This window comes from Callorhinus ursinus, unplaced genomic scaffold (assembly GCF_003265705.2).
Source record: "Callorhinus ursinus isolate GAN/ISIS: 27379988/994484 unplaced genomic scaffold, GSC_fseal_2.0 scaffold7, whole genome shotgun sequence".
Classification (NCBI taxonomy): Eukaryota; Metazoa; Chordata; class Mammalia; order Carnivora; family Otariidae; genus Callorhinus; species Callorhinus ursinus.
Window position 1 is genome coordinate 8,312,822 of NW_027397069.1, and position 25,720 is coordinate 8,338,541.

Sequence of the window (25,720 nt, forward strand, 5' to 3'; positions counted from 1 at the left end):
TGATCTCTTTTATGCCCCTCCAGGATACTGATCTAGGTGGCTCAATCTGAGCTAAGTGGGCAGGGTAGAGCAGGACGGCTTTTCCACCCACTCCTTAATCAGTTGGTGGGCAACGGCTAACTTAGGGGGCAACCAGAATGTCCCATACTGTTGCTGAGTATATGGATTGTTTTTCCTCAGGGCTGTGGTTACCTCATCATGACTGAACCAGCCAACTGCCTCTAGTTCTTTCAAGTTCACCTGGATCTCTGTCTGCCCTGGTTGCACAGTTGCATGACAAGCAATCGCGAGTGAGCTATTAGGAAAGGACCAGTGCTGGGATGTGGAGTACTGCGGTCTTTCCACCTCCAATCCCACCTCTTCTGCAACTTCTCTCCGGACAGCCTCTTCCAGACTTTCACCTATATCACAAAAACCTGCCCAGGCAGAATACATTCCCTTGGGAAAGGAACTCTGGCAGGCAAGCAGACATTGAGTCCCATCTGACACCAGAGTGATCACCCCAGGAGCCATCTGTGGATAATAGATAATCTTATTGGAAGGGCACACATGCTTGCTGCCAGCCATATTCTTCTTGGTGGGCTGCCCGCTTCTGCTACAGAACTGATGAGCATCATGCCAACGGAGAAGAGCCCAAGCTGTGGTCAACAAGGAGGCATCCTTTGTATTCAGCTGAAGGAGCCTTCCTCAGCTCAGTGAAAGAGCCCTTGAGCTCTGTCTCCATTTCTGGTTTCTGTAAGGAAGCATTTATGAAGAGGAGCTTTTTAGACCTAGATCCAGAGCAAACCATGCTTCATGCTGTTCAGAGCATCCAGTCAGCACAGTCTTCTATTCTTTGTGTGTCCTGTCCACAGCTTGCCAGGAGGCTTTCCAACTCTAGTAGGCTATGCCTGGGGGCCTGGTATTGGTGTCCCGATTTCTGAAGCAAAGGAGCCAGGCTATGAAAGAGATAAAATGCTCCTGTCTGCTGGGCTTTTTTACATGCATCATTATCTTCTTTCAGTTCAAATAAATACCGGGTCTTAGTGACGTAAGTTGACAGCAGCCTAAAGTACCAAAAAGATTTTCTCCTGCAAGCAATTCCACAATACAGGGACATTGTCAGGTCTCTGAATTCTGTTGGGGGAGGGTGCCTTCTTAGGCCTCAAGAATCAGCAGAAACCAGGGAACTCCTCTCAATCTCCACTCTTAATAATGGATAGGACCTCTAGGCAGAAGATGAACAACAAACAGAAGACATGAAGAACACTATACACCATCTAGACCTAACAAACATCTGTAGGACACTCCATCCAACAACAACAGGATACATATTCTTCTCAAGTGCACAGGGAACATTCTCCAGAAGAGATCACATGTTGGGCCATAAAACAAGTCTTGGTAGATTTAAAAAGACTCAAATCATACAAAGTATGTTCTCCGTCCTCAGCGAAATGAAATTCGAAATCAAGAACAAAAGGAAATCTGAGGAATTCACAAATAAGTGAGTCAGCATCCTTCTAAATAACAAATGGGTTGAAGAAGAAATCACAAGAGAAATTAGTAAATACTTTAAGATGAATGAAAACAAAACCACAGGAGCCCAAAACTTATGGGATACAGTGAAAACAGTGTTCTTGGGAAACTTCAGAGTTGCAAACATCTTTGGTAAAAAAGAAAAGAGAACTCAAATCAATAATGTCACCTAGTTTCTTCAAAACTAGAGAAAGGGCAAACTAAACCCAAGCAAGCAGAAGAGATAATATAACCAAGAAAGGAAATAAGTGAAATGAGAATTAAAAAACCAAGAGGAAAAAAAGCTGTTCCTTTGAAAAGATCAACAAAATTGACAAACCTTTAGCTAGACCAAGAAAAAAAGACTCAATTACTAAAATTAAAAATAAAAGGGGCTATTAATACCAAACTCTCAGGAATAAAAAAATTATAATCAAATGCTATGAACAATTGTATGCTAACAAATTAGATAACATGGATGAAATGGAAATCCCTAAAAAGTCACAACTACCAAAATGAAATCGAGAAGAAATAGAAAATCTGAATAGTGGGGTGCCTGGGGGGCTCAGTGGCTAAGTGTCCAACTCTTGATTTTGGCTCAGGTCATGATCTTAGGGTCCTGAGATGGAGTCCCACATCCAGCTCCATGCTCAGCGTGGAGTCTACCTGTCCCTCCCCCTCTGCTCCTCCCCCTGCTTGCTTGCTCCTGCTCTCTTTCTCAAATAAATAAATAGAATCTTAAAAAAAGTAAAGAAAATCTGAATAGACCCATAATAAGCAGAGAGACTGAATTAGTAATAAAATTTCCCACAAAATTCCAGGGCTAGATGACCTTATTGGGGAATTCTACCAAACATTTAAAGAGAATTAATACCAATCCTTTCTAAGCTCTTCCAAAAACTAGAAGCAGAGTGAATATTTATTCTATGAGGCCAGTTTTAACTTGATACCAAAACCAAAGACATCACAAGGAAACTGCATACCAACATAAATATCGATGCAAAAATTCTCAACCAAATCCTAGCAAACTGAATTCAGCAACATACAAAAAAAATCATATATCATGACTAGGTGGGATTTATCCTAGGAATGCGAAGTTGGTATAACATAAGAAAATCAATCAATGTAATATACCATATTAATGGAATAAAGTATAAAGACCACATGATCATCGAAATTGATGCAGAAAAAACCTTTGACAGAATCCAGCACTCTTTCATGATAAAAACACTCAACAGACTAGGAATAGAAGGCAATTTCCTTAAATTTCCATCTAAGAAAAACCCACAGCTAATATGATATTTCCTGGGGTAAAAAATGAATGCTTTCTTCCTGAGATCAAGAAAAAGACAAGAATGTCCATTCTCATCATTTCTATTCAACATTATACTGGAGAGTCACAGATGGTATGATCTTGTATAGAGAAAATCCTGATGAATCCACAAAAATGTTATTAAAACAAATAAATGAATTCAGCAAGGTTGCAGGATACAAGATTAATACACAGAAATCATGTATCATATACTAGCAATGAACAATCAAAAAATGAAATAAAAAAATCTCTATGATAGCATCAAAAAATAATAAAATGCTCAGAACAAGTCTAACAAACATATAAGACTTGTACACCAAAAATTATAAAACATGGCTAAAGAAATTTAGAAATATCTGAATAAATGGAAAGACATTCCATGTGCATGACTCGGAAGACTTAGTATTAAGATGGCAATACTCCCCAAATTGATCTACAGATTTAAGCTATACCTATCAAAATTTCAACTGCTTTTTTTCTTCAGAAAAAACATCCTAAAATTCATATGAATTGCAAGAGACTACACATAGCCAAAATAATCTCAAACCAAACAAAAGTTGAAAGACTCACACCTTGATTTTAAAGCTTATTATAAAGCTACACTGTGATACTGGCATAATGATAGACATAAAGATCAATGAACTTGAATGAGGACTTCAGAAATAAACCTTATATTTGTGGTCAATTGATTTTTGAGAAGGGTGCTATGATGGTTGATTTTAGGTTTCAGCTTGGGTAGACTATGGTGCCCAGTTGTTTGGTCAAACACTAGATGTTTCTGTGAAGATGTTTGTAGATGTGATTAACATTTACAATCAGTTGACTCTAAGTAGATTACCCTCCATAATGGGTGGGTCTCATCTAAACAGTGGAAGGCCTTTACAGCAAAGGCAGGTTTCCAGGGGAAGAAGCATTTCTGCTTCGGGACATAGAAACACCTTTTGGCTTGGTCTGCAAATTTCAGACTCCACACTGCAAAATCAACTCTTGCCTGAATTTACACTTGCTGTCCTGCCCTAAGGATTTCAGACATGCCAGTCCCCATAATCACATGAGCCAGTTCCTTAAAATAGATCTCTTTACATATATCCCATTGGTTCTTTTTCTCTGGAGAACCCTGACAAATACAGGTGCCAAGGCCATTCATGCGAAAGAACAGTCTTTTCAACAAATGTTGCTGGTACAACTGGATATCCACACGCAAAAGAATGAAGCTGAACTGCTACCTTGTACCATATGCAAATCTCAAAATGGGGCATAGACCTAAATAAAGGAGGTAAAACTGTAAGATTCTTAGAAGAAAGCATAAGGCCTTTGATTAGGCAATGGTTTCTTAGATATGGCACCAAAATTACAAAAGACAAAAAAAGAGGAAAGATAAATTGGACTTCATCAAAATTAAAAACTGCTGTGCTTCAAAGGAAACCATCAAGAGAGTGAAAAGACAACCCATAGAATGGGAGAGAATATTTGCTCATCCTATATCTGATAAGGGACTTGTATCCCGAATATATAATGAACTGTTACACTCAATAACAAAAAGACACCCGATTAAAAAGTAGGCAAAACAAACATTTGAATAGAACTTTCCCTACAGAAGATACATGAATGCAAATGGCTAGAGAATATGTTAAAAATGTTCAACGTCATTAGTCATTAGGGAAATACGAGTCAAAACCAAAAAAGGGTATACCACTAGGATAACTATAATAAAAAAGACAATAGCAAGTATTGATGAGGATGTGGAGAAATTGGGACCCCTCATCCTGGAACCCTGGCACATTGCTGATCGGACCATAAAATGGTGCAGTCAAGCTGACAAACAGTTTGGCAGTTCTTCAAAAGTTACACAGAAAGTTACCATATGACCCAGCAATTCTACTAAATACATGCTCAAGAGAAATGGAAACATATGTCTACACAAAAACTTTTACATGAATGTTCATAGCAACATTATTCATGATAGCCAAAACGTGGAAATAATCCAAAATATCCACAAACTGATGAATAGATAGACAAAGTGTGGCATATCTATTTGGCAATAAAAGAAATAAAGTACTGATAACATATTGCAACATGGATGAATCCTAAAAGTATTATGCCAAGTGAAAGAAGCCAGACACAAAAAGTCACATAGTTTTTGGTTCCATTTATGTGAAATGCCCAGAAGCAGCCAATCCATAGACACAGAAAGTAGATTCGTGTTTGCCAGGGGCCTGGAGGGGAAGGGAGGGAAGGTGGAGTGACTGCTAGTTTCTTTCTGGGGCGATGAAGATGTTCTGGAACGTGACAGGGGTGATGGATGCAAAACTCCATGAGTAAACTAAACAATTGTATATTTAAAAAGTGTGAACTTTATGGTACGTGAATGATAGCTCAAAAAAGCTGTTATTTTAAAAACTGTTTTTCCTTAGTGATCTGAAGGAAATTGATCCAGACCTCGATTACTATTTTTTTTCCTATTTTCACACTGTTTTTAATTCAATTCAGAATACACAGATGATAGCATTCCTAAGCCATTATTTTGGAGGAAAAGGACTAGAGGGATACTGATATGATTTAGTCTATCTATTTTCCTCTCCATGCATTTGCTATTTATAGCAAGCATCTCACAGTTTGGATACTATGATGTGCACATTTTACCTCATGCATTATGATGGCATTCACAGTGGAATATCAATTGTGACATCAATCTAGAACTCAAATTTTCACGTACTGGCAGGACAGAGTGTTAGCTGTCTGTAGTTAATGAAGTAGAAACAAAAGGAACCTCATAATATAGTTCATCCTCTTTAATTCCATCCACACTGTGTTGTACTGCTTTATGCCACACTTTACTGTGTTAGCATTTTTTTTTTAACATTTTACTTATTCACTTATTTAGCAAATATGTATTGGGCACTTTCTCGGCAGTGGACACTCCTTGTGAGGATTCAGTAGTGAGCAGGACTGGGTTCCCAACTTCGTGGAGCTTATCTTTTAGAAGAAGCCAGACAATAAAAAAGTCAACTGAGTAGATTAGATAACTCATACGGTGACCAGTGAAAGGAAGATAATGGGTCAAGAATGACTGGGTGGAGTTGGGTGCTACATTGGGGGAGATACTTGAGCAGAGACTTAAAAGATGAGACAAGTTAAAGAAATGGGGGAAATTCCTATTTCCAGCAGAGGACACAGCAAGTGTAAAAGTCCCAAGACAAAATGAAGTCTGGTGTATTCCAGGGAGGAAAGAAGGGTACAGCCAGAGAGGAGTAAGCCATGAGGGGAGGGCTGAGAGGCAAACAGGAGCCAGATCACCGGGGGCATTGTAATCCTTCAGTAGTATGACTTATTCTAGGTGGAATGGGTTAAGTAAGGGATATGACTGGTTTTAACAGATCATTTAACATTTTAACAGTTATAAAAGGTGATTTGGGAGTGATATAGAAACAGTAGGGGGGAGTGAGGAGGCTGGGGGAGCATGAGGAGGTCACTGTGGTACTCCGGGCCAGAGAATAAGGTGGCTTGGACTACAGCAATCAACGGTGTCCAGAGTGGTCTGATTGAGATAGTTTGCTCTCCGAAATAGAGCAGGATGTAGGGTGCAGAGGCAGATCCAAGTTTTGTGGGACCTGAAACCTAACACAATTTGAGACCCCTCTATAAGAAAAATGAAACACTGAACATACAACGAGGTCCTCTGGAGGGGCTCCGTGCAAGCAAAAGATCTGGAAGTTTAAGCTCCTCGAGCTCCATGGTGAATCCTCCTCTGAAAGAAGTAAGATAGAGAAGTCAAGGGTGCCTAGGATCTGGGTCTGAGCAATGCCAGTGCCACTAAAATGAGGATGTGTGTGGGGTAAGTTGTGGCGAGAAGAAATTGAGAGGCGAGTTTCATTCATGGTAAGTTTGAGATGCCTAGGAGACATCCAAGTGGGGGATGTCCAGGAAGCCATTGGACAGGGATGCCTGGAGCTCAGCAAGAGGGTGGGGCTGGAAATACCAATTGAGGCATCACATTCATGGCATTTAAGGCTGTGGAAGTGGATGGCATCACCTGGGGAAGAGACAAGAGGGTCAAGGACTCGGCCCTGAGACATCCCAACACTTAAGAGGCCAGGCAGAGGAGGTTTGTTTATTTAAAAAAATTTTTTTTATTATGTGATGTTAATCACCATACATTACATCATTAGTTTTTGATGTAGTGTTCCCCGATTCATTGTTTGCGGATGACACCCAGTGCTCCACGCAGTACCTGCCCTCCTTAATACCCATCACCAGGCTAACCCATCCCCCCCACCCCCTCCCCTCTAGAACCCTCAGTTTGTTTTTCAGAGTCCATCATCTCTCATGGTTCATCTGCAGAGGAGGTTTATAATTCACACATAATATAAATATAATCCTAAGGGGGAACGATGGTAGTGCATTGAACATGATTAGTCATCTTAAATTCTAATTCCCTTTTGATCTCAGGTTGGCAAGGGAATGACACCTAGGAATCCACCAGTTAATGTCAAGATAGTTGGAAGAACAAGCAGGCACAGATGTTAAAGAGAAAGTCAATCCTATAACATTTTATTTGAAAAGATTATTTTTTATCTGTATTTTTTTTGTACTTCAGGAGTAATGGTATTTATTTGGTGCTAAGGAAATACTATTTTCTCGAAATTTTCTTCAGCTACTCAGCTCTCTTACCATCTAATCTACCTCTCTACCTCTCTTAGAAATAAGGCTATAACAATATGGAATTAAAATAATTATTTAAAGACATTAGTTGAAACTAATATGGAGATGTCGGATGCTGTCCTCCCATCTCAATAGAAGTATCTAATTAGCTTTATGCTGATGTTTTTGCTCGATTATCAAAGAGATAATAGTTCTTGCCCTTTTAAAGAATGTGGGAAGGGAGTGGGGAAAAGCAGGAATGTGTTTTAAGCTCTCAGTGCCAAGTAAAATAAGAATGATACTGAAACCATGTTGTAAAAAGGCTTGTGTTACTTGGATTCAGCTGTATGTCAAGTCTTTTCTTTTAAAACAGAACTGCATATAGAAAATCTTGACAGAGGCACAGCTTAAAGCTGGAATATTGATTGGTGCTTGTGTCTAAATACCATCATTATAAAGGGATTCCATCATTTCTGATTCAGGTTGGACTCAGGCAGAATCAGTTGCAGGGACTTCTGTTCTTCTGGGGGCTCGGCCCACATGCATTGACTGTTTAGTGGTTCTGAGCTTCAGAATCAGGGCTAAATCTCTTCCAAGGAAAGGAAACTATTTATTCTATTTAAAAACTAGAAGAAAATGACAAGACTTAAGCTGTTAACTTGAAAAGAAGCCTTAGAGGAAAGCTATCTATAAGTGATAGGTTATAGAGTATATTAAGTCAAGGTAAGGAGATAGAAAGTGAAAGTGGTCCTATTTTTAACAGGGTGGTCAGGGGAGACCTTTCTGAAGAGCGGACATTTTAACTTCTGAGAAGGGACTGCTTCACGGAAATTAATGTTCTGAAAGAGCAAAGTTATTTCAAATATTAATATTAAAAATGCTCCACCGTTTTGTGTATCAGATTCACAATATCCTAGCCAAGAAGACTTCCCTCCCTTCTGTGTCTGAGTGCTACCCTTCTGTACATTATCTCATTCAATTGTCATGTTTAACCAATGAGGCTTCAACCATTTCTTCATAAAAAAAAAAAAAAAAGATGCACTAGGATCAGGGGATCCCGGTTCTAGTGGGAGTTCCACCACCAACCAGCTATGATCCTGAACTTGGCCCTGAAGGCTTCTCTAGGCCTCCGCTTGCTTGTCTGTAAATCGGGAGTGTTGGACTCGATCCCTAGGGTTATCTTCCCAGTCCCAGCATTTGAGGGTCATTAAGTCAATTATCACACTGTGTTCAAATAGGGTGATGAGTACAGAAGCCACTTAGGGTTGCTCATCCTGAAACGAAATTCCTCTGGCTCTCTGAGATTTGAGGTCTTATACCACTGCTTGCTTTTCTCGAAGTTGTTTTTTTTTTTTTATTTTCCTGTCAGTCATCTGCCACTTAATGTAGCTGCCAACATAAAATGATGGCTGTCTCTGCTTGTCACCTGCTCTCATCATCTGGTTTGCTGTGCTTTGGAAACCAGATAACCTTAAAAGGCTATGAAACAGGCACAGAGGACAGAGCAGAGCCTCTAGAGTACCACCCCACATGAGCTTTATGACAATTATTATTTGGCCGCCCAGGTATTTTTAATTTGAGGGTTCATAGCTGTGTTCTAGTTGCATAACTCTCCTAAGATGCTAACGCAATGCTGTCTCCCACGACTAGAGTTATGGATGTTCCAACACATATACATATAAGCAAGTGACAGAACAATAGAGCAAAACTGATCAGAAAAGTCTAAATTAATCTCTGTGCAATAAAGGCATTGACATTGACAAGTCCCCTGCATCTAATAGTTTTCTTTGTAATTTTGTCTTTTTTTTTTTAAGATTTTATTTATTTATTTATTTATTTTAGAGAGAGGGCATGTGTGAGTGGGGGAAGGGGCAGAAGGAGGAGGGGGAATCCCAGAGCCTAAAGCGGGGCTTGATTTCATGACCCTGAGATCATGACCCTAAGATCATGACCTGGGCTGAAACCAAGAGTCAGACACATAACCGACTGAGCCACCCAGGCACCCTGACTTTTTTATACGTAGTTAGGGGATTAAACTCTAGGAGAAAGAGTTAAGTAAGGTAATCCATTAGATTAGTAGTCTTTTTACTACTTAGTGGTTGATTTAGTTTTCCCACAATGAAAATGAATTATGTTTTCCCTCATTTACTTGACTAGTGAGGCGAAAATTAAGGTAAAATATACTCAGCCTCTGAGAGGACACAACCATAAGATATTTAAATATTTTTAATATTTTTAATATTTTTAGAGGCCTAAGGTAGGACCTCTAAAGATTTTAAGTAGAATTTATTTTTAGGCACTTGAGAAATTAAGGGTCTATAGGAAAGTAGGATAGAAAATCCTGGTGGATTGGATTTTGGTTAGTCGGTGAATAAATGGTGAAATGATCATGAATATCACGATTGTAGGAGAAAGTAGGACCTTTTTGTCATAAAGGAAGTAACACAATTAGCAGTGGCCAGAGACAGAACAAAGTCTGACAGTGATGGTCTTACTTGGGTACTGCAAGGATCCTGATCAGGGAGAACAGCTGTGTCCATACATGGGTCCTGGAAAGGTTTCTCCCCGGAACCACCTAAATGAAATAAAACCTCATTTCTTACTGTTTTGGGGTGGTTAGACACATAGTTAGGACAACAGTCTACATTCTTTTGGGCAACCCTAATCAAATGATGCTTTCTTAAGGACATGAAAGCAGTTGACAGCTAATCTAGGAAGACACGGTATCAAGGAACAATGAGCAGTCAGGGAATTCTCATTCCTTCATTCTTGGTTTCTGTCTAGTAAGTTCTCTGTCCTTTCTCTTCCTCGTCAATACTACCATGGGGACTCTGGAAAGGTAAGAGAGCTAACAGGGCTTCCTGGATCTCACACAGAGAGACTTCCCCATCCAAAACCACCCAAATCGGTCCCTTGGTATGGATTAAGTTCTTAAAATTTTTCATCTAAATTTGAGGTTTGGGGATTACTTACAGTAGTCAAAGCTGTTCTCAGCACTGTGGTTGCTCCGGTCGTGGGATGTCATTAATCCCACAGTTCCAGCCTCATGGCTCAGAGAGGTCACCATGGAGACATCTGACTGCAATTATGACCTGCTGTAGGCAAGCAGTGTCATGCTGTTGGCCTGTTTCAATTTGCCCACTGTACAAGCTTTATAGTCCATCCAGGCATTCAGATATTACAGGTTAACCAATCTGTTCCCAAAGCCCACAGAAGGCAAAGGGAGCTCAGACCTTCGAGAATACAAGACTCACGCTGTTGAGGGCTATTCAGATTGGGTACACATCTTGTCATCCACTTTAGCTTTGAAACTATAGGAGTGGTTTCCTTATCTATGTATTTCAATTCTATTCTAGTAATCAACACTAAAAAGAGAAAATGATTTCTAAAATAGATAAAGATAAATTTCTATGGAAACAAAAGAAATTCCATATTAAATGTGTTTTTGGCAGTTTGGTTTATAGTTCAAGTTCTTACATGATATATTCACTTACCAAGTTTGGCCTAGATTGTCCTGGTCCTCCATGACCTAGTTTTGCTACATCTAGCATTCCATCATTCTGTTTATTTATGTTTGTAATTAATTAAAGCTAAACTTTAATTAAAACTCAACTTTTTGGTTTTAAAATTGTTTCATAGGACATGTTAAGACCCTTCCGGCTGGGTCATATTTTTTATTGGTGACATGTGAGGTCCAAGCACTTTCAAAGTCTCTGCAAATCCTGAGAGTTCCTCGGCTCCATTCCTTGCGTCTTTGTCCTCATTTCCATCACACGTTCTGATGTTTTGGCTCATAGGCAGGGGTGATGGCAGTGAGGTGCTCTCGCGGCTTTTTGCTCAAGGATCCTACCAAGAATCCAAAACCAGAACTTTTGCAGCTTAAGAATCACTGATTGAATTATAAGGTGATTGTAAGTTGTATGAAGAACACATTAAAAGAAAGAATTCCAGTCTTTCCTTCAACCCCTATGATACCAACAGTTGTTTTATTTTTTAGAAGGTGCTGGCTGACCTTGGCTGCCATGGCTGAGCTTTGGGCATTACAAACCTAAACCAAAGACTGGATTCAGGGGAATGTCTATTGATTTGTTCATCAGCAGGCACGACAAGTGCAAGAATAGTTGAGTAGGAAGCATCACAGTAGATAAAGGTAGGCTAGAGAATCAGGTATGGGGAGGACTATGGTGGGTATTTTGCATTATGGCCCTGGTTCACCTTTTATGCCACTCAATATCTAGCCACAGGTGAGCCAGAAGAGTCTTGGGTAATCAGAAAGCTCTGTGACTTGTTTTTCTTCTCCTTTTTAAAATGTAGAATTTCTAATTATCATTTAGATATTTTGCCCTTCTTCAGTTAACAATAGTTCAGATCCTTCAAGCTGTTCATGTAACCTTCATAACATTTCCTTTAATACTACTATTTGGGATGGTGGTGTGCATGTCAGTGATGGATAATATAAGTGGCCTTTTGTCTTAAAAAAAAAAAAAGAAAAACTCCTATCTTCAATTCTTAAATATTCAATAACTCATATTGTGTTCAAGTGATCAACTGTCGTGCCTTCAGCTGCCCCAGAACCGGTCATGATTTTTTTACTCTTAACTCTTAAATCTTACATCTACCCACTCACAAGTGGGTACATCCTTATTTCCTTCCTACCATCATGAGCCTTATTTTTGGGACTATTGAGCCTACAGACTTAAAAAAAACTTTAAAAATATTTTTGAAGTGTTCACATTTAAACGAAGCAACATGATAAATTATTATAGAGATGAAGGGAAAGGCCTGGAAGCAGAGGGCTGGGTTTGCCCATCCATGGCTGTACCTTTCATGAACATGTTCGCACTGAGCCCCTGCTGAATTGCTTATCTTGATATGCACGTTTTCATGTTACATCATTCATTTAGGGAAACAGCTCAGCTATACTCTCAGCTGGGGTTGAAGATGGATCACCTCATAATGTAATTCAGACAAAAACCAGGTTTGTCTTTTCAGGCAATAATTTCAAAGTGTCATAGAAAATGAAGCATATTTGCCCACTGGCCCCTTCTGTGTCCGTTTTTGCGCCAATATACACAGCCAGTTTTGCAGGACTCACTGCTCAAAGGGTCTTCCTGAAATGTATCTCCATTATCCTCTACTTAAAAGTTCATCTCTGCAGGAAGTGGGGACCTTTTGAAGTATTTTATCTTCAGCTTCCATTCTATGAAAATCCGATGTGAGATAGGAAAATTCTTGCAAACCATAGATTCATAGAACTAGAAAGAACTGGAATAAATCAAACTCATTTGATTAGGACCCATATGGTTTATATAATGGAGGATTAGGTGTGAAGCAACCCAGAGATTAAGAATCTAGTATACTGGGGGCGCCTGGGTGGCTCAGTCGTTAAGCGTCTGCCTTCGGCTCGGGTCATGATCCCAGGGTCCTGGGATCGAGCCCCGCATCGGGCTCCCTGCTCGGCGGGAAGCCTGCTTCTCCCTCTCCCGCTCCCCCTGCTTGTGTTCCCCCTCACTGTCTCTTTCTCTCTGTCAAATAAATAAATAAAATCTTAAAAAAAAAAAAGGCGAGTATACACTTAACCTTTCAAAAAGAAACTTTTCTGGGCTTTTGGGTGGCTCAATTGGCTGAGCATCCAACTCTTGGTTTTGACTCAGGTTGTGATCTCATGGGTTGTGGGATTGAGCCCTGCATCAGGCTCCTTGCTCAGTGGGGAATCTGCTTGAGATTCTCTCCTCTGCCCCTCCCCACACATGCACACATGTGTGCACTCACTTTCTCTCTCAAAATAAATAAATAAATAAATCTTTAAAAAAAAAGAAATTTTTCATGGGACAAGGATCTGAATAGACATTTCTCCAAAGAAGATATATAAGTAACCATTAGCACATGGAAAGATGTTCAACATCATTAGTCATCAAAGAAATGCAAAGCAAAACCACAATGAGATACCACTTCACTCACTAAAATGGCTATTATAAAAAAAGTCATAATAACAGTGTTGGTGAGGATGTGGAGAAATTGGAACCCTTCTTCTCTGCTGGTGGGACTACAAAATGGTGCAGCCAATTTGGAAAGCAGTCTGGCAGTTCCTTAAAAACCTAAATAAAGAGTTACCATTTGACCCAGCTTTTCTACTTCTAGCTATATACCCAAGAGAAATAAAAGCATATGTCCACACAAGCACTTGCACATGAATATTCATAGCAGCATATTCATAAAAGCCAAAAGGTGGAAACAACCCAAATGTCTAACAACCAATGAATGGATAAGCAAAATGTGTTCTATCCATACAATGGAGTATTATTTGGCAATAAAAAGGAATAGAGTACTGATACATGGCACAAGAATGAACTTTGAAAACATTATGCTAAGGAGAGAAGACATCACAGAAGACTGCAAATTATATGATTCTATTTACATGTAATAGTCAGGATGGCCAATCCATAGAGACAAAGTAGATTAGTGGTTGCCTAGGGCTGGGGGAGATGGGGGTACAGAGGTTTTTTTGAGTTGATTAAAATATTCTAAAATGGGTTCCGTTTATTGTTGCACAACTATGAACATACTAAAAACCATTGAGTCATTCTATATCTGTCTCTATCTATCTATCTATCTATCTATCTATCTATCTATCTATCATCTATCTATCTTTTAAGCAGGCATGGAGCCCAATGCAGGGCTTGAACTCATGGCCCTGAAAGCAAGACCTGAGCTGAGATCAAGAGCCAGGAGTTGGACACTTTACCAACTGAACCACCCAGGTGCCCCCAGTGGTGTACTTTAAGTGGGTGAATTGTAGGTTATGTAAATTATATCTCCAGGTTTCCTAGCTCAGGTTTTGATTATATGGGTTGTCAGAAACTTCTTTTTTATATTCAGCCTCACTGTTTTTGCTCACTGTAATCAAAACTCATTCCTTCTTGTTTTGCTAATGACAGAGAGAAGTAAAAAAAAAAATTCCTTATGTTGAATCATAATTCTAATACAAAAAGGTCATTATTAAATTATCTGTTTAGGGGAACCAATTTCAGTGTCTTTAACCTTTTCTCGTAGAATCCATTTTTACACCATTGATCGCCTTTGTGATCTTGTTGCTCTTGTTGCTTCTTAACCTCTGGGCCTCAGGGCCTTCATCTGTAAAATGAGAACATTGGGCTAGATTTCAAAGACCCCTTCCAGCTCTGAAGTTGTGTGAATGCCAGTATCCTTTGAGAAATCATGGGCATATAAGATAAAGATATTTTCTTGAGCCATTGCAGGCATAACTAATCAGAAAAGAACCTGGAAATACATGGAAGTAGCAATGTTTTGAAGTAAGTAAACATAGGGTGAAGTGGGCACAGCAAAAGGCTAAAAGGTAGGACACTTGATAATCTGCTTTTATGACTCACGGGAAGATTCTGGAGAAGTCAAATGACCTTTCACGTACACTTTCTTTTATGTAAAGTGGGCATCACAAAATCTGCATGTCTCGCTCTAAGACATGTTCCCATTGAATGATTAAATGATCAAATATTGTAATGTAAAGATTTTAACAATGGTTTATATGGAGTTCAAAACAAAAACACTGTCATTGACAGGCTTCTTTCCTTCAAAAAAACTTACATCATCTAATTTTTTTTTTGGACCCATTTCACTTTGGTCTTCTCATCTCCCCGTAAACTTAGTGAATAAGGCATAGTAAAATTTAAAGCAAACATGAAAATGAAATGTGAATCAAGTGAAGAACCTAAAAAAATTAATAAAATATTTTCCTTTTGAATTTGGCCTTGTAAAAGTCTACGTGAGTTGTAAAAATTGTTAAGGATATTTCTAGTTGACCCTTCCTGCACAGCTCTATTGATTTCACTGTTAAGCTGACTTATGTTTTTGGTCAGATCGCAGACACAGGAGGTCAAGGGACCATGTCTGATTTCTCCTTTGTAACACCTCAGTGCCTATAACAAAGCTTGTATCTGGTATTTACTCACTAAGTCCTGATGTTGGTTGTTGCCTGGTAAGGGAAGAGATTCAACTGGTAAATGTAAACATAAAAACGAAAAATTTGCAGTCCGGGTAGTTTGGTTTTTTTTTTTTTTTTTTGTGGGCCTAATGATTTCTGAGGACCTTAAAAGCTAATTAAAAGCACCTTAGGCAATGACAAATAAGATATTCATGAGGCCAATTACATAATAACAAGACTTAGAAAACGGAATGACAGACACCAGAGTTTACACACCTAAATGAGGGCTGATCTTCAAAGTAGGGAGACTATGCTTTTTCCAGTGATCGCACCCTTGCTCAAAACAGTATGGAAATGTCCATGTTGGAAATTGTGTTCCATCAGATTGCCATGTTTAGGAGATGTTTAGGAGAATCCACCTCATCACTTACACTCACACAATGTGGTTAATTGTGTGTCTTTTTCCTTTCTTGTAAGCTTCTGAGTTATCAGAGAATAGGATGCTTTGTCCAGGTGACATTGGCACTCTGCCAATTAATGTATAATTGGGGTGAGAGATGGGCCTGCCTTAGAGGGAAGAAGATGGACACCCACAGCCCTGAGATTGACGTTGTTCTGGGTGCTTTCGGGGGGGTGTTCCTGCATCCTTAAAACAACCATTAGAGATAGGTGGTACTTTACTCAAGAGTCAGAGTGCCTTCAGGAACATACGCACACGTTGGTCCTGGACGAGTCCGGATGGGCTGTGCAAAGTCGGAAGCTGCTGGGGGTCACCTGGCACTTTGCTCAGTGTTGCCTGGGAGGCCCCCTGAGGACACAGCAACACCACCACAGCTTCTTAGAGCAGCAAGCAGTGCTGATGTCCCAGCCCACTTTCAGTGCCAGGACTAAACTCGTTCACCTGGATAGGGCCAGGCTGTCCTGAGGCTGCTCTGCTCCTCCAGGAGCTGGGGACCCACTCCCTCCCCTTCTCAATCCTTGCTGGTTTTCTCATGCTCCCCGAGGTGGTCTCAGCTCCTCCCCAGCTCTTGTTTAAGGATAAACTTCACAGGTTGCCTCTTCAGAGCTTTCCTTTCTGACCAAAAAAAAAGAAAAGAAAAGAAAGAAAGAAAAAGGAAGAAAACAGGTTTTGGCTGTTTTAAAAATTGTTTTAAAACAATTGTACAGGGGTGCCTGGGTGGCTCAGTCAGTGAAGCATAGGACTCTTGATTTTGGCTCAGGTCATGATCTCAGGGTCCTGAGATCGAGCCCTGAGTTGGGCTCCATGCTGGGTGTGGAGCCGGCTTAGGATTCCCTCTCTCCCTCTCCCCTCTGTCCCTCTGCTCACCCCTCTCTAAAAACAAACAATTGTATATGTGTAGGTCAATTGGAAAAAGTTTACTGTAGAAAGGTACAGATCATGTACTCATTAAAATGGATTATAAGACACTGTTACAGTATAAGGCCATTTTTTGGATCTAGAAGACCACACTAAGGGTCTCTGAATGGTGGAAATGTAAAAATTTTAGTTACTTTTACAGGTCTGTTTTTTCAATGCACATATATTCTTTCTACATGAATAAAACATTCTTTTAAAAAAATGATTCCAGTAATACCGTTTTTATTGTGATAAAATACACATAAAGTTTACAGTTTTCATCATTTTTAAGTGTATTCTTCTGTGGCATGAAGCACATTCACATGATTGTATAACCATCACCACCATCCATCTCCAGAACTCTTTTCATCTTTCCAAACTGAAACTCCAGACCCATTAAACACTAACTCCTCCTTTGCCCCTGTCCCCAGCCCCTGGCAACCACAATTCTCTTTCCTGCCTCTAGGTACCTCATATAAACAGAATCATAGAGTATTTGTCCTTTTGTGACTCGCTTATTTCACTGAGCACAACGTCTTCAAGGTGTCTCCTTATTGTAGCATGTGTCAGAATTTCCTTCCTTTTTACGGCTGAATTATATTCCACTGTATGTACGCACCACATTTTATTTATCCACTCATCAATCAGTAAACACTTGGGTTGTTTTGCACTCTTTGGCTGTTGATTCTATTACTGATCATCTTTTTACCTGAGGTAATGGATGCCTTTGACTGAAAAGGGGAGTGTCACCCACACTGATTCGGGGAAGGAAAACAGGAAAAAGAAAAGACGAGCCACAGACAAAATGTTAGTATTCAGAATTTGTAGAAATTCCTACAAATCTGTAAGGAAAAGATGCACAGTAGAAAACAGGCAAAAACTTGAGCAGACACTTCACAACAGACAAAATCCAAATGACCAATAAATGAAACAGTGCTCCAGGAAAGAATGTCCTGGAGATGCAAGTTTCAGCTAAAATGAGACACAATTATGCACCCACCAGAATGGCTAAAGCCTGTCTTTTAGTATGCCAAAAGAGCAACAAGAACTCATCCCACAGCTGATGGGAATGAAAAGTGGGACAACCCTTTGGGAAATAGTTGACCATTCTTTTGTAAAGTCAAAAATAAACATACCCCAGGGCCCAGCAGTTTCTTTCCTGGATATATTCTCTAGAAAAACACATACACTGTGCACCAGGGTATGAGTGTTCACGACAGCATTGCTCATAACAGCCCCAAACTAGAAAAACCCCCAAAAGCCAACTGCAATGAAATGGGCAAATAAATTGTGACATGTTCATTTGATGGAATACAGAGCCATAGCCACCCATGTTTTGGATGAAACCCACGAACATGACGTTTAGTGAAAAAAGCCAAGTTCAAAAGATTCCATATGATGGCTTCCAATGTCTCAAGTTTAAATTAGGCAAAAAATACACTGTATTTTTAGGGAAGCACGTAGAGATGGTAAGTATATCACACAAAGCAAGAACTGACTGGCTGGCACAGGGTCAACGTGGAGGGTTCTGGGTGGGTAGGAGTGTGTGGGGCAAGAGATTTCTGGAGTGAGGCTACTGTCCTATCTTCTGACTTTGGTGGTGGCTACTTCAGAGGTAAAAAAAATTATTCCAAATTATTACAAATTTACAGGAAGATGCAAAGTGAGTACAGAAGGTCCTGACAAGTTTCTTCTAATAGTTTATGACTTAAATAATTATAGCACAAATTGATGTTGGCACAACGTATGTATATAGTTCTGCCGCATTTTATCACAGAGTTTCCAGTATCCACCTCCGCCAACACCATCCAGAACTGATCTGTCACCACAAAGATCTCCCTTGTTCTGTCTCTTCCTAGTCACCACCCACATCCTGTCCCCGGCAACCACGCATCTATTTTCCTTCTCTACAATTTCATCATTTTGAGAGTGTTACATAGATGGAATTGTACAATACATGATTTTTTTGAGATTGGCTTTTTTCAATCAGCATAATGCTCTTGGGATCCACCCACATTGGTGTTCTTATTAGTAGCTTGTTCCTTTTTGTTGCTCAGTAGTATTTCACTTTATGGCTCTATCACTGCTTGGTCAGCCAGTCACCTGTTCAAGGACATTTTGGTTGTTTCCAATTTTTCGCCATTACGGAGAAAGCTGCCATATACATTTGTGTACAGGCTTTTGTGAGGACATGTTTTTCCCTTCTCTCAGATAATGCTCAAGAGTGCAATTGCTGGCTTGTATGGTGATTGTGTGTTTAGTTTTATAAGGAACTACCAAAGTGTTTTCCAAAGTGGCTGTGCCGTTTTACATTCCCACAGCAACGTGAGCATCCAGTCTCTCTGCATCCTTGCCAGCCTTTGGTATTGCCGTTATTTTGAATTCGAGCTGTTTTTGATAGGGCGTGTAGTGACAGATCACGGTCCTAGTCTGCATTCCCTTGGTGGCTGGTGATGTTGAACATCACTGAAGCAGGGCAATGCTCTTTCTTCTGACTTGGGTCATGGTTACTTTAGAATGGCATATATCCTGGACACACCTCTGTGATGGCTTCATATTTCACAATATAATAATTAAGAAGAAAGGAAGAGCACGGAGTTTCATATTTTGAGATATCAGTCCCCTACATCCAGGTTTAAAATAGGGCACCCACGAATCAGGCATGGAAGCAGCCTGGCTAGTGGCACATAGGTTAGGGAGTCGGGAGTGCTTGAGTGTGAAGGCGGTGCTATTTTCACTTGGCTATAGCACCTTCTGCGTGAAATAGGCTTCCAAAAAAACAAATCTCTTTCCAAAGGGGACTGACTTGGAGTAGTTCAAACACAGAAAAAAACGTCCATGACGCATAGGCATGGCATAGGAGTTTCATGTGCTGCAAAGGGGATTGTTCATATCAGAATAATTTGAGCAAAAATGAAAAACCCGGCTGCTCGTTTCCAGGAAGTTGGGAAGGTCTTTGAAGAAGTGGCGATGTAAGAGTCCTTTAAAAGGCTCTCCTAAGGGCGCTGGGATGGCTCAGTTGGTTGGGCGTCTGCCTTTGGCTCGAGTCGTGATCCCAGGGTCCTGAGATTGAGCCCCGCGTGGGGCTCCCTGCTCAGTGGCGAGTCGGCTTCTCCCTCTTCCTCTGCCCCTCCCCCCACTCGTGCTCTCACTCTATCTCAAATAAATAAATAAAATCTTTGAATAAATAAATAAATAAATGGCTATTCCAGGTGCAACAGAAAGGAGGGATGGGGCAGGAAAGTGTTACTTGTCATTATAAGCACTTCAGTACTATGTCTTACTTTGTTTAGAAGAGAAAAAGACAGAAAAGAAAACATTTGGCCTAGTATCCCATACTTATTTTCTAGAACTGCCGTCACAGAGTACCACTGGCAGTACAGACGGGGCGGGTCAAGCGACAGAAACATATTGTCTCATAGTTCCGGAAGCTAGAAATCCAAGACCAAAAAAGTAAAATTCCTCGTTGTTAGAAAGCTGATGGAGCAAAAGAAAAGGAAAGAAAGGTTTCTGGAGTTAGTTTCTTAGTTATCAGGAAATTCAGGCATTCAGGTATGTTAGCTCTTCATCCCGGTTTCTTGGAATTTGCAGTGTACCACGAATGGTCGTTCTTGCTCCTGCACATTATAACATCTTTCTCTCGACCTCTTCACCTGCCTACTAGCTTTGACGTAGATACTATTTATTGAAATGAAATAGCACTGTTACAAGCACTTTACGTGTGCTAAACCTTTGAACTCAAATAACAAAAAACCCAGTGAAATAGGAGCCAATATTCCCATTTTACAGAGGAGGAGACAAGGCATAGAGAAGGTGACTTACACCTCGTTTCAGAGCTAATTACCTGCAAGCTCAGCTGTGAACACAGGTGGTCTCTTTCCAGAGCCTCTGTTCCTAGGCACTCAGCTGTAGTATTTCTTAGAAAATGAATACCGCAACAGTTATAACAAGGTTTCACCGAAAACGTCAGCAAGTTACTTTTTGCAGCTTCTTGGCAGATGGTATGAATCTTTTTTCCAGCTTTATTGAGATATAATTGGCATATGATGCTGTTTAAGCTTAAGGTGTGCGGCGTGATTTGATATACATATGTATTGTGAAGTGATTACCACAGTAAGGTCAGTTAACACATCCATCAGCTCACATAGTTCACATTTTATTTCTTGTGTAAAAACATTTAAGATCTGCTCTTGGCAACCTTCAAGTATTCAGTACGGTATCGTTCACTGTAGTCACCATGCTGTACATTACATCCCTAGAACTTACTCATCTTGTAACTGGAATTTCATATCCTTTGACTAATGTCTCCCCATTTCCTCTACCCCTGTACCGCTGTCTCCCCATTTCCTCTACCCCCGTACCCCTGGCACCACCAATGAACTTTCTGTTTCTGTGAATTCAATTGTTAAAAATTCCACATGTGAGATCGTGCAGTATTTGTCTTTCTTGTATGAGTGTTATTTATCCTTTCTTCCCCTTTTAATATCCCTGTTCTTCCTTTGACTTATTAGTTTGCGAGACAGACATATTTGGGAACCACAGAGTTAAAAATTACAATGTTGGTCTAGAAATTGTGTAAACCAGTGAAGTTGGCCAGTTGTTGGCATTTTTCTGTTGCTAGATTGATACATGGCCCCAGAGATAAAATTTTCTTGACTAGATAGACAATTTTCTTAAAAAAATTTTTTAAAGATTTTATTTATTTGAGAGAGAGAGTGCGTGAGAGTGAGCATGACCTGGGGGCAGAGGCGGAGGGAGAGGGAGAAGCAGGCTCCCCAGTGATTGAGGAGCCCGATGCGGGGCTCGATCCCAGGACCCTGAGATCATGACCTGAGCCGAAGGCAGATGCTTAACCGACTGAGCTACCCAGGCGCCCCTCTTTTTAAAAATTTTTAAAAATTTTTAAAATTTATTTTTATTTTAAGTAGGCTCCACACCCAGCTTGGAGCCCAAGGCAGGGCTTGAACTCACGGCCGTGAGATCAAGACCTGAGCTGAGATCAGGAGTCGGAGGCTTAACTAACTGAGCCACCCAGACGCCCCAGGACTACACAGTTTTCAACAATGCTGCAATATTTCACTTGATCTGAGCCCAGGCCAGCTCTGGAGACACACAGTAACATGAGCACAGAGTCATCAGTATGATTTGCTTCAATCGTTGAATTCTGACATAATCCTGAATTTTGAAAAAGAATTGCTGCCTCCAGTTTTGTCTTTGGAAAGTGAGATTTTTTTGCAGGTCATGGCCAGACTTTGGTAGTGTTGAATCAAGACGTATTGAAAGTTAAACTGAGAAGGCCTTCTGGAGATGACGACTGTAAGGTCTGGGACTCGATCCTTCCCTCCTTACAAGCCAGTAAGTGAGCTTGTTGCTGTTTCGCGAGTGCTGGCAGTACACACAGATTGCTGGGGCTGAGATGGAACGCTTTCTATTCGTGGCAGAGCAAGCAGCTCGAGCATCAGCACATTTGCTTTGGTTCTCCTTGCGTGTAAGTCCTGGGGTCAGTGTGGTATGGCCCAGATGAATGCTCTCCATGCGGTGGGTTTCAGATGCACCTGAGAAACACAGAGCTTGGGGGACTCACCACTTTTATTATTTTTTTAAAAGATTTTATTTATTTGTTTGAGAGAGAGAGAGAGAGCATGTGAGGGGGCAGGGGCAGGAGAATGAGGAGAGCGAGGGAGAGAACCTCAAGCACACTTCCTGCTGAGTGCGGAGTGGACCCGGTGCTCGATCCCACGACCCTGAGATCATGACCTGACCCAGAATCAAGGGTTGGATGCTTAACCAACTGAGCCACTCAGGCACCCTCTCCTCCCCCCTTTAAAATATTTTATTTATGAAAAGGAAAAAAAAATAAAATATTTTATTTATGAACCTGCCACTTTTAGAGCAAGCAGCAACCAAGCCTGCTCCTTGTCCCCAGGGAGACATGACCTCATCTCTCAGGGTTACTAGCTGAATAGACAACTCTGCCCCAGAGGAAGATCAGACAGTGGGGAAAAACTTTCGGTAAACGCTGGATGTGTGCAAAGCAACTGTTTGTGGAGACTGGAAAAGCCAGGAGGAAACCCCTCTGGCAATCTGGGTGAATGGGAGGTGGCATTATGTAGTGTGCCGCAGTTTGCAAAACTGTTGTCTGTAATAACTGGGAAGATGGGACATGCTGCTAATAAACTTTTGGATTTGCCTGAAGAAATCACCCGGCAGAACGTTGAATGTCAGTTTGTTGGTCCAAAATGCATATGATAAGGTAGAGGAAGACACAGATGAGGTCAAAATGCAAACTTTTTAACTCGGAAGCAAAATTTAGAGACAATATAAAGGATCCAAGAGTTGCTGGGCTGGAAAATAAAATTGCTTATTTCCCCCAGTGTCCATAGACAATAAAAGATTCTCAAAACGAAATGAGGCCTGGGGCCAAGGTTCAAATTAAGTGTGTGACTGTAATGTCATACTCAAGATCACTGGAAGATTGAAGGCAGCTCCAGCTAGACTCTCTCAGTAGACAAAAGAGCATTGTCCCACTACTGCCTGACTTAGGACCCCAAATAGAAAGAGACTTGTCTCACAAAGAATTGTAAATGTGACTTTTGCCCCCATGAGTAGACCTGTATCAGAGTCACGGGAAACCCACAAAATTTTAAAAAGAATGTTGGCAGCAGGAGCATTGCCAGGTTAGTCTAAACGGGACAGAGACGTTCAAAACGGGCTCCCAACTCTCCGCAGGTAGGCGGCAGACTGAAAGCTACTCAGCTGCAAAATGAGCCATTTCTGATGGAAAAGAGAAGTTGTTTCAAATGGCCAAGCCAAGACCCCAGGGTGTAGAGCTAAGAGTCTCCGAGAGAAAGGGACTGGATGCTTCTATACCCAGGGAGCAGCAATGGACCCCAGTCAAGAAATAGTCCCTCCTTCTGGTGTCTGCATTTCAGAATTGCCATGCAACAGTGACTTCTATGCCTCTCCCAATGTCCCCTCTTGATTAGGAGTATCTACTGTGGTTATCCTGCTTTACTAATATTTTGGGTGCATCTGGGGGCAGAAAATTTGCCTTTTTAATTGATGTAGTTATCCAGACTGAGAGAAGCTGCACCTGAGGATAGGTACCCAGGGAGCCTCATTTGGGACCTGAGGCAGATGGTGAGATCTTAAACTTTGAGGATGATGCCCCAATTGGATGAGACATGTGGAGTTCCTGGGGTGGGGTGAGTGTGTTCTACCTGAGAGAGGAAAATAAATAATGCATTCAGGTGGAAGGTGATAGCTTGGAAAAAGAAAAGGGCATATTTTACTGGCTTTCCCATCAAGAAGGGGAGCTTATTGTTCTGCTGTTCAGTGTGGATTGGGCTTATCATGGGCTTTGATGTATGGGATGCAGCAGAAGTGAGGTCATATGGCTTCCTAGCATTGGACTTGGGAGGTATTACAGCTTTAGCTCTTGTCTTTTTGGAATGTTGCCCTATGTGAGAAGCCCAAGTGTGCCTGCTGAAGATTTATGGTCTGGCAAGACTTAAGTGAGGACATTTCATCCCATGTGACCTGAGTAGTGCCACCGAATAACTCTAGCCACAAGAATGACCTTCGCAGAAAACCTGATTGGCTTAGCCTTTGGAATGATAAGCCTATAGAATCATGAATCACAGCAAAATAGTTGTTTTAAGCCCCTGCATTCTGGTGTGGTTTGTTATGACCCTAAAGTAATTGATATAAAATCTCTTGACGCAAATTCACCCCGGGGAATAAAATCCTTCCAGAAGAGCCTTGCACTTGGTACAACATGGAAAACCGGAGTTGTGTCTACTAAAAGCTGGGCATATAGAGCCTATTATTCAGCAGCTCTGCTCTCAGGTATACACAACAGAAATGTGTGTGTATGTTCACCAAAAGACATGTGAAATAATGTATATTAGCAGCACCTATGTACTCCCGAACTGGTAACATCCAAGTTCACGTCAGTGGTAGAATGGATAAATCAGTTGTGATAGATTCACAGAACAGATCGCTATCTATACAGACAGAAAATGAAAAAACTACTTCTTTAAACAAATACATGGCTAAATCTCAAACATAATGCTAAGTAAAAGAGCCCAACCCAAAGCACATTGTATGATTAGCAGTTTAGAATATTGGAGACCTCTGTGGTGAAAGAGATAGTACTGGCTGGAAAGGGGCCCATGTAGGGCTTCTGGGGGCCCAGTCATGCTCTGTTTCTTGATATGGGTGGGGCTGACTCATTGAGCTGTAAACTTATGATTTACGTACTTACCTGTATGTATAATTCAATAAAAAGTTTCTTTTGTTAAAAAAAAAAAAGGATCTCAGATTGATAAAGGAATTGGAGCTAGGGGAATTTTTTTTTTTTAAGGGAGAAATTATTTTTTTTATGCAAGATCTAGGACTTCTTGATTCATACATTCCAATGTCTCAGAGGAGAACCTGGTTTTGTTTTGTCAAATATTCTCTCTGTGACAGTTCTGATCACCCTTTATTAAGTGTTTTCTCTCTAAATCTAAATCCTGCTTTTATCTTGATAATGTTTATCAAGTACGACTAATATCCCTTATTTAAAATCTGACTTAGAGTAATCAACAGCAGTACACATCTCGTAAGGTTACTGGTCTATAAAGACGAAGCAAGAATCTTTGGCTTTTTTGGGGGGGTGAAGGAGAGGAGGACTTGAGCCACCTATAAGGGGGAAAAGATCAGGCTGGCCTCTGATTGTTCTATATCCTCTATTTATAGAATTTATATATGTTATAAATTTCAAGAGAAAACATGTTTTCCATGGATGATGTATAAAATTGTCTTGTGACCCGTACAGAAATACTACAAGGAAGGAGCAAAGATGAGGTCCAGAAACAGGCTGTGGCCTGATTATGAAACACTGGGGATATGCAAGGTTTTGCACTTTATTTTTATGCAATAATAAAAAAAAAACAATCATTCTGTGTTTTATGAAGAAAATGAGATATCT

General features: G+C 40.5%; 1 protein-coding gene and 1 pseudogene across 1 annotated transcript in view; both read right to left on the reverse strand.

Moving 5' to 3' along the window:
* The window catches only part of IPO5 (importin 5), a 59,146-nt gene extending 48,665 nt beyond the window's left edge, over positions 1-10,481 (reverse strand). The window contains exons 1-2 of the mRNA XM_025874664.2: positions 10,421-10,481; positions 9,943-10,022 (exon numbers count right to left, since the gene is read on the reverse strand). The gene's annotated coding sequence lies outside the window, so the exon portion shown is untranslated. The remainder of the gene's footprint in view (positions 1-9,942; positions 10,023-10,420) is intronic.
* On the reverse strand, positions 115-1,148 carry LOC112826614 (NAD(P)H pyrophosphatase NUDT13, mitochondrial-like; annotated as a pseudogene).
* Positions 10,482-25,720: the final 15,239 nt, after the last annotated feature.